This window comes from Cebus imitator, unplaced genomic scaffold (assembly GCF_001604975.1).
Source record: "Cebus imitator isolate Cc_AM_T3 unplaced genomic scaffold, Cebus_imitator-1.0 Scaffold113, whole genome shotgun sequence".
Lineage (NCBI taxonomy): Eukaryota > Metazoa > Chordata > Mammalia > Primates > Cebidae > Cebus > Cebus imitator.
The window spans coordinates 6,958,995-6,973,200 of record NW_016107428.1 but is presented as its reverse complement, the minus strand read 5'-3'; the positions used below and the strand labels follow the sequence as shown (position 1 = coordinate 6,973,200).

Below are 14,206 nucleotides of genomic sequence, written 5' to 3'. Positions count from 1 at the left end.
ACCAGGATGGTCTCGATCTCTTGACCTCGTGATCCACCCACCTCGGCCTCCCAAAGTGCTGGGATTACAGGCTTGAGCCACCACGCCCGGCATAAATCCTATCTTTTACTGTTGAGCTCTAAAAGCAGTTAGCCTTTCTATGTCTGCAAAGACACAAATTCCTAGGCTGTCTATATTCTCTTTTTCCATATTATTTTCCCTGTATCTTCTATATCTCTTTTTCATACATTTCTCTTTTTTTCTAACATTTGAACACTGGCTACTTCTTTCTGGAAGCCATCCTGTTTTGTGAAACCTTGCAATGAATAGTTTTCATTACTAATTGTTTCTTTTCAATCATTTGACTTAGAGCTACTGACTCAGTAGGCACAAGATAAGCTTTAAGTTATCACAATAACATTTTACTCATTGTTTTGCCACTGCATATTATTATCATCACCTTTCTAGCTTCCAACATTACTTTCCTTGATGCTTGCTATTGAACTCCTGAACAACATATTTTAAGTTTTCAATACCAATTTCCATTATAGTCAGGATCATTAATACTGGCTGCTATAAGAAACAACTCCCACATCTAAGTAGCTTAATACTTTCTTTCTTGCTCACATTACAGGTCCCCATCAAATGATGGCTCAGGGATCTAAGCTTCTTCCTTTTGTGAGGATACCTTTTCAACACATGGCCTCTGTGGTTTCCAATGAAGGTAAAGAGAATGAGAGAAGTCACACTATATTCTTAATCTTCATAGCCGTAAGTAACATCCATCACAACTGGTTAAATTCCAGATGGAAAATTTAGGAAAGCATATGGATTTTGTAAGCACTGACACTCTGTCACATGTTGCTTATTATTTGACCTCTGCTTCCCTATCCCATTAGAATATCAGCGTCACAAGGGCAGGGATTTTTGTCTATTCTGTACACCTCTGCATCCTCAATAGTTAGAAGAGATCCTGGCTCATTAGTAAGTGGTTTTTACTTAATGAATATGTGAAATGGAGAACCCAGACATTCTCACCATTGGCAATGAGTGAGAATTAGAAGACAGAAAGGATACTGAGCAATCAAAATAGATATCACAAAATTTATGCACCAAAGATCATGTCCATTATCCACTGAATCTTCTCCCTCCCACAAGCCATTTTAGACAAAGTTCTAATGAGAATATTTATTTAGTTTATCAATTCCATATAAAACCATAAGCAGGAAATTAGAATGAGATAAGAAAGATTATCAAGAAAGGAAAAAGAAATGAGTGGTGATAGAAAAAAATGTGAGGTTCTAGAGAAAAAGTTACTTTGAAAGTATAACAGTAAAAAACCCAGTAGTAGCCTGAGGTCATCTAGAGTAGGGCAAGACCACTTATACATACAAGCTTCTAAGAGTATCACTGAATTAGAGCATGATAAATCATAGCCATTACAAAAATAATGAGTCAATTACATTTAGTATATTTTCTTTAAAAAGGCAGAAAAGTCGCAATACATCTAAGAATATATTTTGGCATTTAGATAGGTATCCTTTGGTCATTCTTTAAATTCCCTAGTTGTAACTATTAATTCATTCTCTTAGGATCGTTGACAGATAAAATACTACAGAAATGACTCAAGGCAATATTGTGCTTAAGTTAGTCATCTCTTCAATTGGAAGCTCCCACCTTTTTTTCTTTGAGATGGAGTCTCACTCTGCTGCCCAGGCTGGAGTGCAGTGGTGCAATCTTGGCTCACTGCAACCTCTGCCTCCCAGGTTTAAGCGATTCTCCTGCCTCAGCCTCCAGAGTAACTGGGATTACAGGCACCCACCACCACACCTGGCTAATTTTTGTATTTTTAGTAGAGACCAGGTTTTACCATGTGGGACAGGCTGGTCTTGAACTGCTGACCTTGGGTGATCCACCCATCTTGGCCTCCCAAAGTGTTAGGATTACAGGCACGAGCCACCCTTCCCAGCTAGCTCCCACTCTTCGAATACTACGAAGATTAGGTCACATCCAGGGAATCAGGTTCAGCTGAGGACAGCTTCAGGTTCTGCGAGGACATATTCAGTTTCTTCAGATTATACAATTCAGGACACTGGTTAAGAAAAAAATACACATTATAAATACAAAAAGAGGTACTGAAACGAATATATATCCAGAATAAAAAAAACTCACAACAATTTATACATTTAAAAAATCTTACAAGGCCGGGCACGGTGGCTCACTCCTGTAATTCCAGCACTTTGGGAAGCCGAAGTGAGTGGATAGCTTGAGGTCAGGAGTTCGAGACCAGCCTGGCCAACATGGTGGAATCCAGTCTCTACTAAAAATACAAAAATTAGTCAGATGTGATAGTGGGTGCCTGTAATCCCAGCTACTCTGGTGGCTGAGGCAGGAGAATCCCTTGAACCCAGGAGGCAGAGGTTGCAGTGAGCTGAGATCGCACCACTGCACTCCAGCCTGAGCGACAGAGTGACACACCATCTCAAAAAACAGAAAAAAGAAAGAAAAATAAATCTTACAAGTATTAGACCACCAAATGCCATGATTTTTAAATTAATTAACTGCCTGACAAACCTCTGTGATATGTTTTTTCTATGTATTTTGGCTTTATACTCTTTTATTCTCTATATGAAAATGATTTTGTGACATTATGTTCTATAGAGTTAATAGATATTCCGTCTTTTCATTAAAGTTGATTAAATTTTGTTTTTATTATTGATAGTTTAGAGGAGTTTCTTTTGAGTCCACAATGCATTATTGGGAAAGTAACATATTTTTAGAATTGTTTTCAAATTTGGGAAAATTGCTATCAAATTTCTTTCACAAACAAACAATAAGATGTGGGAGGGTTTTCCACATTCTCCTTCTTTTTTTTTTTTTTTTTTTTTTTTTTTTGAGACAGAGTCTTGCTTTGTCACCAGGCACCAGGCTGGAGCGCAGTGGCGCGATCTTGGCTCACTGCAACCTCCGCTTCCTGGGTTCAAGCAATTATCCTGCCTCAGCCTCCTGAGTAGCTGGGACCACAGGCGCGCGCCACCACACCCAGCTAATTTTTGTATTTTTTTCGTAGAGACGGGGTTTCACCATGGTCTCGATCTCTCGACCTCCTGATCCGCCCGCCTCGGCCTCCCAAAGTGCTGGGATTACAGGCGTGAGCCACCGTGACCGGCCTCCACATTCTACTTCTAAATCCATACATTTCAAATATCATTTATCTCATTACCCATATGCTTCTGTGCTGGGTGCTGAAGGATGCAGTCATTAATACTTGGTGGTATAATTTCTGTCTCTTTACCTTTGTGTCACAACACTGAAGGGCCCAAGTGACTGTAAGTCTTTGCACAGTCAAAATAGATGTCACTGTTACAATGAGCTTTAACACCCACAGATCACATAAATATATTCCACATATGTAACTCAACTTCCCCTTAGCCAGATCTCAAAAACATCCACAATCACTCCAGTTCTTTCAGACACGAGGGGAATTAGGACAACAGGGAAGTTAGAATGCAAAGAGAGAGCAGTCTTGTCTTAGTTCAAACTGCAGTAACAAAGCATCCTAGACTGAGTGGCTTATGAACAACAGAAATTTATTTTTCATCATTCTTCAGGCCAGAAGAATGAAATCAGGGTGCCAGTGTGGTTGTGATGTGGGGAAGGCCCTATTTCCGTTGCAGACTGCCATCTTTTCTTTGTATCCTCAAGAAACAGAAAGAAGGTGAGAGAGTTTTTTTTTGTTTGTTTGGTTTCTTTTAAAGGGCACTTATTCCATCACCTCCCAAAGGCCCTACCTCCTAATACCATCATATTAGGGGTTAGGATGTCAACACACGAATTTGGGGGAGGACAACTATTCAGCCCATTGCAAATCTCTTGAGATTAAAATATCTTACTTTGGAAGATTTTACAAAAATATAAGACCCCACAAACATGTCTCTTAGGCTCCTCCTGTGTTGTTGGAAGAGGGTTGGAGATTAAGTTTCTTGGAATCTGCCTTTGGGTTTAGCTTTGGCAGATGCTTCAGAAGGAGCATTCACAAACTTGAGCACATCCATAGAAAGGAAGTAATCTAGGCTCATGAAGAGTCAGGACACATTGCCATATGACAAGCAGTTATGGGTCATACAAAGATCTTGGAAAAGAGACAATTCACATGGTTCACAAGTTTGTCTTTAGTGCTTGGAGTCCTGTTAGGTGGAAGCAGTATTTAAACTCAGTACAAGGGATCACTTCCTAACGTCAGGCTAGTTTCAATGCAGAATTGGCCAGCTTATGTAGCATTGAGTTCTCTTTAAGGGAATGGTTCCAGGAGAGGATAAGTGAGACCCAGTCAGAGATCCCTTGAAGGGGAGTGGTGATGATGACCGATGGGGAGTGCAGTGTGAAAGAAGCTACCTAATCTTTACACAGCTTTGCACGTCTGAGATTTTTAGGATGACTTTGCTATTAATGTTATTTGATGCCTTAGTCTCGGTTTTATTGGTTGATATGTAGAAAGTTTTAAAGGTAGTTGGGGCTGCTTTTAAAGTGAGAGAAAAATGTTTTTTAAAACCTAGGACAGCAATGGTGATTCACTTTACCTCTATTCATTTTTAGGCTTCTTTCTTTTCTTCTTCCTCCTCCTCCTCCTCCTCTTTCTCTCCCTACAGGGTGACGGAGTCTTGCTCTGTTTTCAAGCTGGAGTGCAGTGGTGCAATCACAGTTCATTGCAGCCTTGAAATCCTGGGCTCAACTGATCCTCCTGCCTCAGCCTCCAGAGTAACGGGGATTACAGGTTCAGGCCACCATGCCTGGCTATTTTTATTTTTATATTATTTTATTTTTTAAAAATTTATTATACTTTAAGTTCTGGGATACATGTGCAGAACGTGCAGGTTTGCTACATAGGTATACGTGTGCCATGGTGGTTTGCTGCACCCATCAACCTGTCATCTACATTAGGTATTTCTCCTAATGTTATCCCTCCTCTAGTTCCCCCCACAGGCACTGGTGTGTCATGTTCACCTTCTTGTGTCCATGTGTTCTCACTGTTCAACTCCCACTTATGAGTGAGAACCTGTGGTGTTTAGTTTTCTGTTCTTATGTTAGTGGGGGTCTCACTAAGTTGCCCAGACTGGTCTTAAACTCCTGGCTTCAAGAGATCCTCCTGCCTCAGGCATAATTACAGGTGTGAGCCACTGCACCTGGTCCATTTTTAATAGAATGTAACACAGTAGTTAATCAATACAGGAAGTTAAGGATTTCAGGTGTGGGGTTGCTGGATTTGAGCAAGTTGTGAAGGAGAACATCATGTGGGAACCACTAGGATCCCTGTTCTTCCAGCAAGAGCTGGAATTGGACCTTATGTGGGGCGGGTTCATTGATTCTGTGGAGAAGGAGCCTAACAGTGATACCTGGGCTGATAGATCCAGGGTCTAAAGAGTCAGGGCTCCTTTGTGGCATGTGACAAAACACAGTTGAAACTGACTTGAAATAAAAGGGAGAGGATTTATTGGCTTCAAGGATAGAGTTCACTGCAGACACATTTATCTGCTGAGGTTTCTGAGAGGGTAAGACAACACCTTCTTACCCTCAGCTTTTTTTCCCTCAAAGTTGGCTTCATTGGCATGCATCGTTGGTCCTCGGTACCATGGGCTTATACCCTTCCCATTTATGCTAGTTTAAAGGGCATATTTTTTCTGCAATAATGCATCCAAAGCTCTGGATCGAGTTTCTGGACCAACGTGCCCATCCCAGAACTGATCACTGCGGTCCAGAAGATGACTGGCTAGTTCTAGGGGATGAGGTGGGAGGTGTCAGTACCCTGGAACCACAAAGACTCATTGTGGGTGAGGGGGAAGGGCAGTTCCCATAGGAATAATGAACCACTGTTACCAGAAAAGGCAGAGAGATGGATAATATTGAGCACACATACTCAAAAGTCCCAAAGGAATGGATATCCATTATTTGGGGACTTCCTTCATATGGATATAAACTGTAAAACTGAATAAATCTTCCTCATATCTGGATAGATGCAAGGGGAGGGACACAGTATCTTTACATTTCAGCATTTTTACTTTTTCTCCTAAGTGGGAATGAGTTGATGAAGATGCTATGGAAGTAAATAGAAAGCCGAAAGTATTAATACAGTAATTTTTAATTTTAGTGCCCTCTTTAGGCAAAGTATCCCGGGAACGCTTTCAATAATCCATTTTTCATCGTGACCACACCCTGTGTGTGCGACATAAGTATTACGGTCTTGCCCTTGCAGTTGGGGAAACCGAGGCATGACTCCCCATTCAGCTTTCCGGTGGGGTTTAGGAACAGTCCTGTCTGCATGACCTCAGTGGGTCTCCTCCATCCTCCGCGACGATTCTAGGAATCCTGTCCTTCGGCTTCGCAGAAGGAGAGCAGCTCAGGCTCCGCCGCAGCCTCGGGACTCGTCCTCCGCCCAGCTGCACCCGCCCCGTTCTTCCGCACCTTCCTCAGGGAGGTCCCGCTGGCCAAGGTCTGGCTGTCCCTCATGTCCTCTGCCCCCGCCTCCCTTCCGCCTGTCCCCGACGTGCCGGCAGCTCCCAGCCCAACGTCCCGCAGGGCGGTGCGGGCAGATGCCGCCGAAGCGTCCAGCGGGAGGGGCGCCGGCGGGGCTGGAGGTGAGGGGGCCCGGCCCTTCGCTGTCCGCGAACCTGGAAGCCACGGCCGGAGCGGGCGCCGGGCACCCGGGCGGGAGGAAGGTGGCGGGCGGGCGGCCGGGAGCGGCGAGAGGGTGGCGACGCGGGCGGGCGGCGCCTGGAGAGCGAGCAGCGGGGAACCCGGGCGCTGCGGGGCCGCTCGGGGCTGCGCCGCGTTCGGCCGCAAACCTCCGGCGGCGCAGGATCCCCGGCGCCCTTCCGAGCGCGGGCGGGAGCCATGGTTTCGCGCGTCCCCGCCGCCGCTGCTGACTCGACACAATCCGCGGGTCGCGCGGGGGCCGCGGCGTAACCCAGGGGTGGGCGGCGGCGCGGAGCCGCCTCGGGAGCTCCGGATGTCGCTGCGAGCTAGGAGGATGCCAACACAAAGGCAAGCCGAGACTCAGCTCGCGGCGGAGGGCGGCGGGAAGATCCGCTGAGGGGCGCGCCGGGCGCGCTCGGCCCCTGCGCCGAGTCTCTCCGGGCGCTTCTCGCGCCTGGGTGTCCGGGACTGCAGCGCGGAGACTCTCGGGTCCGTGCGTGGCAGCGGCCGCCACAGTCGGGAGCTGCATGCGACGCGTAGCGGCGCCCCCGGCCGCCTGCTTTCTCCGCGGCGCGCACGGACCGGCCGGAGGGCGCCGCGGCCGCGGGTCCGGGCGGCTGCGGGGGCGCCCTCCCGCCCCGCGGCCCGGTCCCCACCCGCAGCCCGCGGCGACCGGCGCAGAGCCCAGGTGAGCGCGCGGCCCTCGCCGCAGGTAGCGGACGGCGGGAGGTGGCTTTGTTTTCCTCCCTCGCGCCCCGGCGCGGTCATTCATTTGACATTTCGGTTTCTGCTGCCCAGAAACGCGGGCGAGAGGAACCAGGACGTGTTTGATGGTTTGGTTCTCCCGGGAAACTGGCACTTTGGGGTCTATTTGAGCATCACTTGAGGGAGAGGACGCTTCATTTCCTTTTCGGTTGGGAATGTGCCGTGAACATCCTCTGCTGGAGCTTGGGGCCTGGAGGAAACCGGGGCTGCAGATTTAGACGTAGACGTTTCCGAGGACGCGCGACTGCAGAGGTCTGGCTCTCTCATGCCTTGTCTTCTCTATTAGCAGCGCTCGGGTGCTTTTCGTTTTTTTATTATTAATTTAGAGAACATCTTTACAGGCACATTTGTTTCTTTTAGAGTTGGACGTCTTTAGAGTCAGTACAGAGAGCTCACAATTAGAGTTACAAGGGTTCAATCGATATTAAACTTCACGAAGGAAAACATTTGTGATCATTACAGATAGAGGTGGACGGCATGCAAACTTCGGGGGCCTTTAGCCTTTCTTGGATCCGATTTCTGCTTTCACTGTCCTAGACTCACGCAAACTCTGTTTTCCTATGTATACCTTTGTCAAAGTGTGAAACTTGTCTTTTTTGGAGTAGTGTTCTATAGTTTGTCATTTAGAAGAAAAATATTTCAGTGTAATTAGTAGAGTCCTCCATGTGTTTGTCTCATAAATATTTTCTTTTTACTCTATCTCCTATTCCCTCAGGGTTTAATTTCTTCTGTTGCCTAGAGAGAGCTTTTTTCTCTCTCTCTTCCCAACAGATGGCTGTATGTTCCAAGAGGTTATCTTTAAAATGACACACACGTTACTTACAAAGAAAGAAAGATCAGATATTAACTTTATCTTTGGAGTTATTAAAACAAAAGACCTAATCTGGGTGGGGATATTATTAATGGTGTGAAAATCTGGAGTTTGCTAATCTGTTTGGTCATCAGAAGATTCCTGCAGGGATTGTTTATATAGCATGGGAGACAGATGGCATCCCTAGCAGACTAGAGAAGCCAGGCATAAAGGGTCATTGTATTCTTCAGAAATTATCCACTTCACTATTAGAGGTGGAGTAGGGTGTGGTGGAGGGTGTCAAAGACATAATTTTGATCTCCTAAAGGAGACATTATAAAATTACCATCCAGCAGTCTAGCCAGCTTTAATTTTTTTTTTTTTTTAACATTCAAAAAGTCCTGATTGAGCTATTTGTTTTGATTGTTTCTTTGGCACATTTTGGCTTCCATGTGGTTATGTGAAGTAGTTTGTTAACAAAAATGTCTTTGAATTTAAAAATAATCGTGCTGCTTCTGGAAGAAAATCAGTTGCACCTTTCTTAGCTCTTGTATACTGTCTCCTGGCTGGAAGGACTTTAGTCTGCTTTAGTTTGAATTCAGTTTCCTTCACTGTCTCCATGACAGGTGGTTTCCTAATCCCCAGCAATTGGCGTTAGACTCTGAGGTTTGGGCAGTACTGTACTTCTGTGATGATTTCCCAGCCTCAGACATTTGCTTCACCATCGCCTGTATCACGGTATTGGGCAACATTTGGCAATGAATCTTTATGAATGACTGTGGTGTTGGTAAAGAAATAAAAATCATTCTGAACATTTGAGATAAACCAGCTGGAGCTTTTCTGCGCCTACCACTGTTGTGAATTATCTGTGTGCTGTAGATTGCAACTAGATCACAAAACTTGTTTTCCCTCTTTATGAATGTGAAGGAAAATATTCCAGTAAATTAACATTTGCCAGCCACAGGACTAAATTTAATGAAGAATATGAACAATGTGTGACCCCTCTGAACAGGAGGCAAGAAATAAAAGTAAGCATTGGTTCTGTTTCACTTGGGCAATGTGATATTGGGAGAAAAACATATTTTCTTACTCTTTTAAAAGGCTTTTGCAACACTGATTTCAGCCAAAGGCAAAGAAACCAAGGTTGTTACCTATAGTTGCGGACAGATGCTGTGGTGTTTTCTCCTAGATGAATGTGTTTTGCAGGAGAGGTGGATTTTGAGATCTTCCCAGTTTTAATATGTGCCCAGGAATCAATGAAATGATCTTGCATTCAAAATGCTTGTTCAATCTGTATCATTGGTATCTGTGTAACCTCTAACCAGGTGGCTCTCTCTGTTGTGAAGTGTTCCTTTAAGAGAAACCAGAGGCTCCTTGCCTGGGGCTTGCTGTGGGCCTGGCCTGGATCCACATTCTTGTGCACTGCCGACTGCTTTCTTGGGAAAAACTGGAACCAGTTTTGCTCGGTGTGTTGGATAGGGAATGGCAACATTGGGTGAAAACCTTCCCTGCTCTGTTATCAAAAGCCAGGCCTGGCCTGAAAGAGAGAGGACTGTGTTTGAAGTTTGATTGATTTAACAAAGGCAGAGGTTGCTTCATTACACACAGGATGCCTTTTGTATCAGGATATGAATGAGAGATTAGAAAGGTGACCAGATGCCCTGCTTTGCTTGTGACAGTGCCTGTTTATTCCTGTTGATTTATCTTAATTATCAAAATCACCCCTTTTCACATGTGAAAGTGCCCTGGTTTGGATGATAAGTTAATTATCTAGTTATCCTAGGTATTAAGGAATCCTGATTTTTTTTTTTCATCACCCCACTTCCAACACCAGATTTTGAGTCTTGCTTTATTTCAGTCTTTTATTTATTAAATGCAAAGATAGAAAATCAGAAAAATTTAAAACTGAAAAATACATAAGAAAAAATGAAATAGGAGGAAGATAGGAGAATGAGATAATTTCTCATCATCTATTTACACACATAGTGAATAAAATAGTTTTATTCTTAAGTTATTAAGTGTCTGCCATGGCTGTAAGCCCATATTATTATTGGCTTCAAGCACAATATGAATTAGCACCCGTCCATATATCTAGGGCTGACACTAATTGGGAGAACTCCTGTGATTTAGGATAGCAGTTTCTACAAAACCTGTTTGCAGACCCGATGGTTACCATGGCTCTGACAGGTAGGAATGCAAGTTTGAAGATCTAGTGTCTGGTCCAGATCTTGGATATTTACTGAGATTCTGGAACACAATTGTTGTTGTGAAGCTTTGACTCCACATTCTCTTAGTTTCCAAGCTCTCTGGGCCACGAGGATAATAAGAGGGCTTTTGTTTTCTGTACTCTCTTATGTCTCCAGTGTTTGGTTTGGGTCTCAGCTTTTCATACAGAGGAGTTGCAGAAAAGGAGAACTGGTGTGTCTGTTTACCACATGAAAATTCTCATGGGAGGTCTGAGATTATGCAGGTGACCTGGTAAGAGTTTGGGTTCTTTACTAAAGTTAGATATATGAAGCTTGTGGCACTTGCTTCTGCAATAGTTGCTATGCTCTTTTGCCAAAGAATTGTGTGTTTGTAGCACAGCTCACTTGCTGTGTTATAATGTACTGTATATATTGAGACAGGGTCTCACTGTGTTGCCCAGACTGGAGTGCAGTGGCGCGATCTTGGCTCACTGCATCCTCTGCCTCCTGAGTTCAAGTGATTTTCATGCCTCAGCCTCCCAAGTAGCTAGGATTACAGGCATGTGCCTCTACTGTCCAGCTAATTTTTGTATTTTTAGTAGAGATGGGGTTTCACCATGTTGGCCAGACTGGTCTTGAACTCCTGACCTCAAATGATCCACTCTCTTCAGCCTCCCAAAGTGCTGAGATTACAGGCGTGAGCCACTGCGCGTGGCCTATGTATCTTTTTTTATAAGTAGGATGACTGTGTAATTTAAAAAAATTTAGACAAGGACACTTTTGGGAGTAAAATATGGTACAAACTATAAGGGGCATTAGATCAACAAGTATAAACTGAGACTGTGCCAGAAACACTAGGATTTATGGCCATCCTAACTATGACCCAAGTTATAAGCTTTTATATGAACTATATCCATATGATGGAGAAATGTCTTTAGCTTCTTCTAGGCTTGTTTGACATATATGTTTGTGTGTGCAATGTATGTATACTGTATACATAAGCATAGATTACATATCAATGCATTGTACAGTCAGTGCATTGTAGGTTGGAAATAAACCACTTAAGAAGTGCCAGTAATTGAAAATTTATGGCCTTCCTTATCTCTTTCATTGGTTGACTTCTTAACCAAACTCTCTGGATCTAGCCTCTCCAAACTTTAAATTATCTCCTGACCTTGTCTAGTTTTAATACCATTCTGTCGATATAATTCTTTTGTTTAAAAACCTTTGATAAGTTACCATTTTCTTTTTAATTCTCAAAGTGAGATCCATAGTCAGTTTGGTGGTTATAAGGGGAAAGCAAAGAAAAAATTTAGTTCATCCATCCATTCATGTATTTGTTCATTCAGCTAATATGTATTGAGTTCCTTCTGTGGGTTGGTCTTTGATCTAGGTTCTGGGAATATATCAATGAATAAAACCAGGATCCCTGACCTCGTGGAGTTTTCATTCTGTTGGGGGCAGGCAGGTGGGAGGTGGGAGACAGGTAATAAACCAAATAGCTAAATTATATATGATGTTAGGAGGTGAGAGCTTTGGAAGAAAGAGAAAGTAGGACAGTATAAGTGTGGTTGAGTAGGCTTCATGGAGGAAGAGACTTTAAGCAAAGGGTTAAAAGGAGGTAAGAGAAGTTACTTAATACAGATACCTGAGGGATAGAGTTGCAGGCAGGGAGGATGGCCAGTGCAAAGGCCCCAAGAAAGGAATGTGTTTGGATATGTTCAAAGATTTGCAAGATCAGCATGAGTGGGTGGAGTGATGAGGGGGAAGTCAGAAATGAGACCAGAAGGGTGGTGTGGGTATTGCAAAGCATGTAGGGCCTTGAGACAGGCCATTTAATTATGATTTCAGCAGACATCCCCTTGTGTTCTTAAAACATATTATAATATTTAAGATTGTGCTTGTGCTGCATAGACTGCACTGGTGAGTGTGTGTAGCTTACATTTTGTTAATGGTTCACTTCATGTTCTTTAATATAATTTTTATATCATTTACTTATTTTTTATTTGTTAAAATAGTATTTTTTTGTTTTTGCTGTTCTTAAATTGTATTCCCATTTCATAAAATTAGATAAGTGGTTCAAAAGTAGTTAATCAAAGTGTAAAAATAGTGATGAAAATAGAATTGTAAATGCTACATTTCAGGATGCCATAAATATGCTTAGAAAACTGAATCCCTCTGTGTATGAATTGGGAATATATATGTTTAGAGACAAGGGAATCTTTGAGAATGACAATTTCAGAACAATTGCTAAAATTGAAAAATACAAGTGGAAATAGGACAATGACGGTCTCAAAACCATTTTATATTGTACTTGCTATCCCCATTAGGACCAAATGAATCTGTAATCATGGCCTGTTATGAAACTCTGTCCAATAATGGCATGAAGCCATGGATGTTTTTGTGTCATTTTTGAACAAAGCACAGTGGCTTCTCTGTTATACTATTGAAGTTTTCTAGGACAAGCACACAATAATGTGTTCCTTTATAAAATTAATGTATTGTATGGCTAAAGGTAGGTTAGAGATTATAATTTTATTAGCATCATTAAAGGATCCTTGTAGCAAAAATAGGAATGAGCCATATTATTGAAGAGACACTTGGAAAATCAGCTGGAAAGTTAAAGACAAACATTATCCTTAGAGAGAAACCAGAAATTATTGACAAAACTCCTTTGTTAAATGACATGGTTGGCTGTTGCATAATATCAGTGGAGTGGAGTGTGGAAGAGCGATTACTATCAAGTGCATGCTAGCAGATATTTTAGTTTATGGTAGGATGAAACCAGCAATGTCATGCAGAGAATGAATCAGCTTTTGGCATTTGTTCAGAGATGAGTGCTTGGTGATGCTTTTGTTCGTTTATCACTGAAAACTCATGCTATAGGAAGAATTTTTTGTTGTTGTTGCTTTATTGGTTAACCATTATTCATGAGATTGGAAACGTTGCTCAGGGGACAGAACTGACAGTGTACTGGGCGCAGGTACAGATAAGGTGATGGCTTCATGAAGAAAAGAAGTTGTGCTTAGAAAGAAGCTAATCCACATGCTACCCACTTCATGGAGAAGATGTAGTGCCTTCTGATCTTGAGGAAATGCAAAAAGAAATAGTGGAAACTATGGATTCAACCAAACTGTGGCCCCCGAGTCTATAGTTTGCTGTGCAAAGTGATGGGCAGTGAGTGTAAGACTGCTTCCCCAAGCTGACATATGCTAGGTACATAGTGGAAAGGTTCTTGTGCAATATTTTATGTGTGGAGTAAGATATCTGTGAAGCAAGAAAAATATTTCCTTATAACACTGATTAGAAATGATTTCTGTTATATTAAGTGTCATACTTAAGTCGTATGTTTAGCCTGTAGTGAACCATGGCAAGGGCAGAGAGGGAAGGTAGAATTATTAACCCCCCCAAAAAATGCCGCAATCTTAGACTATGAACTTTTTTAATAGAGAGTTGGAAGTCCACATTGACTATAAATTAAGGAAGTAATATTTTCCATAATGTACAGCCATTCATATAATAAGCATAGTATCTCTCAGTGACCTGCTAGAAGAATAAGAGCTCAAAGTAATAGAACTTAGACCCAGTAAGTTTTGATGGGGAGTGGATACAAGTATGTATTTGGTATTTGAGAGCATGCAGAGAACCATGGCGGGAGGAACCCAGACTTTTGGGATTTTGCATTAAGATGCTGGGTGGCAAGGAGAACAGGCCGAAGGAGGTAGAGAAAACTGTTAGATTTCTCTGACAGTTGGACATGATCTTTCCTTCTTTCCTTTTTTTTTTTTTTTTTTTT

At 42.7% G+C, this 14,206-nt stretch overlaps 1 protein-coding gene across 3 annotated transcripts in view; it reads left to right on the top strand.

The window, feature by feature from the left end:
• The first annotated feature begins 6,538 nt into the window (after positions 1-6,538).
• HECW2 (HECT, C2 and WW domain containing E3 ubiquitin protein ligase 2) overlaps positions 6,539-14,206 on the top strand; it is a 378,517-nt gene continuing 370,849 nt past the window's right edge. Inside the window, exon 1 of one of the 3 annotated variants that reach the window (XM_017538751.2) lies at positions 6,539-6,611. The gene's annotated coding sequence lies outside the window, so the exon portion shown is untranslated. Of the gene's footprint in view, positions 6,612-7,288; positions 7,358-7,416; positions 7,687-14,206 lie in introns of those variants that run through there. The other 2 variants (XM_017538752.2, XM_017538750.2) reach the window with 2 other exon arrangements.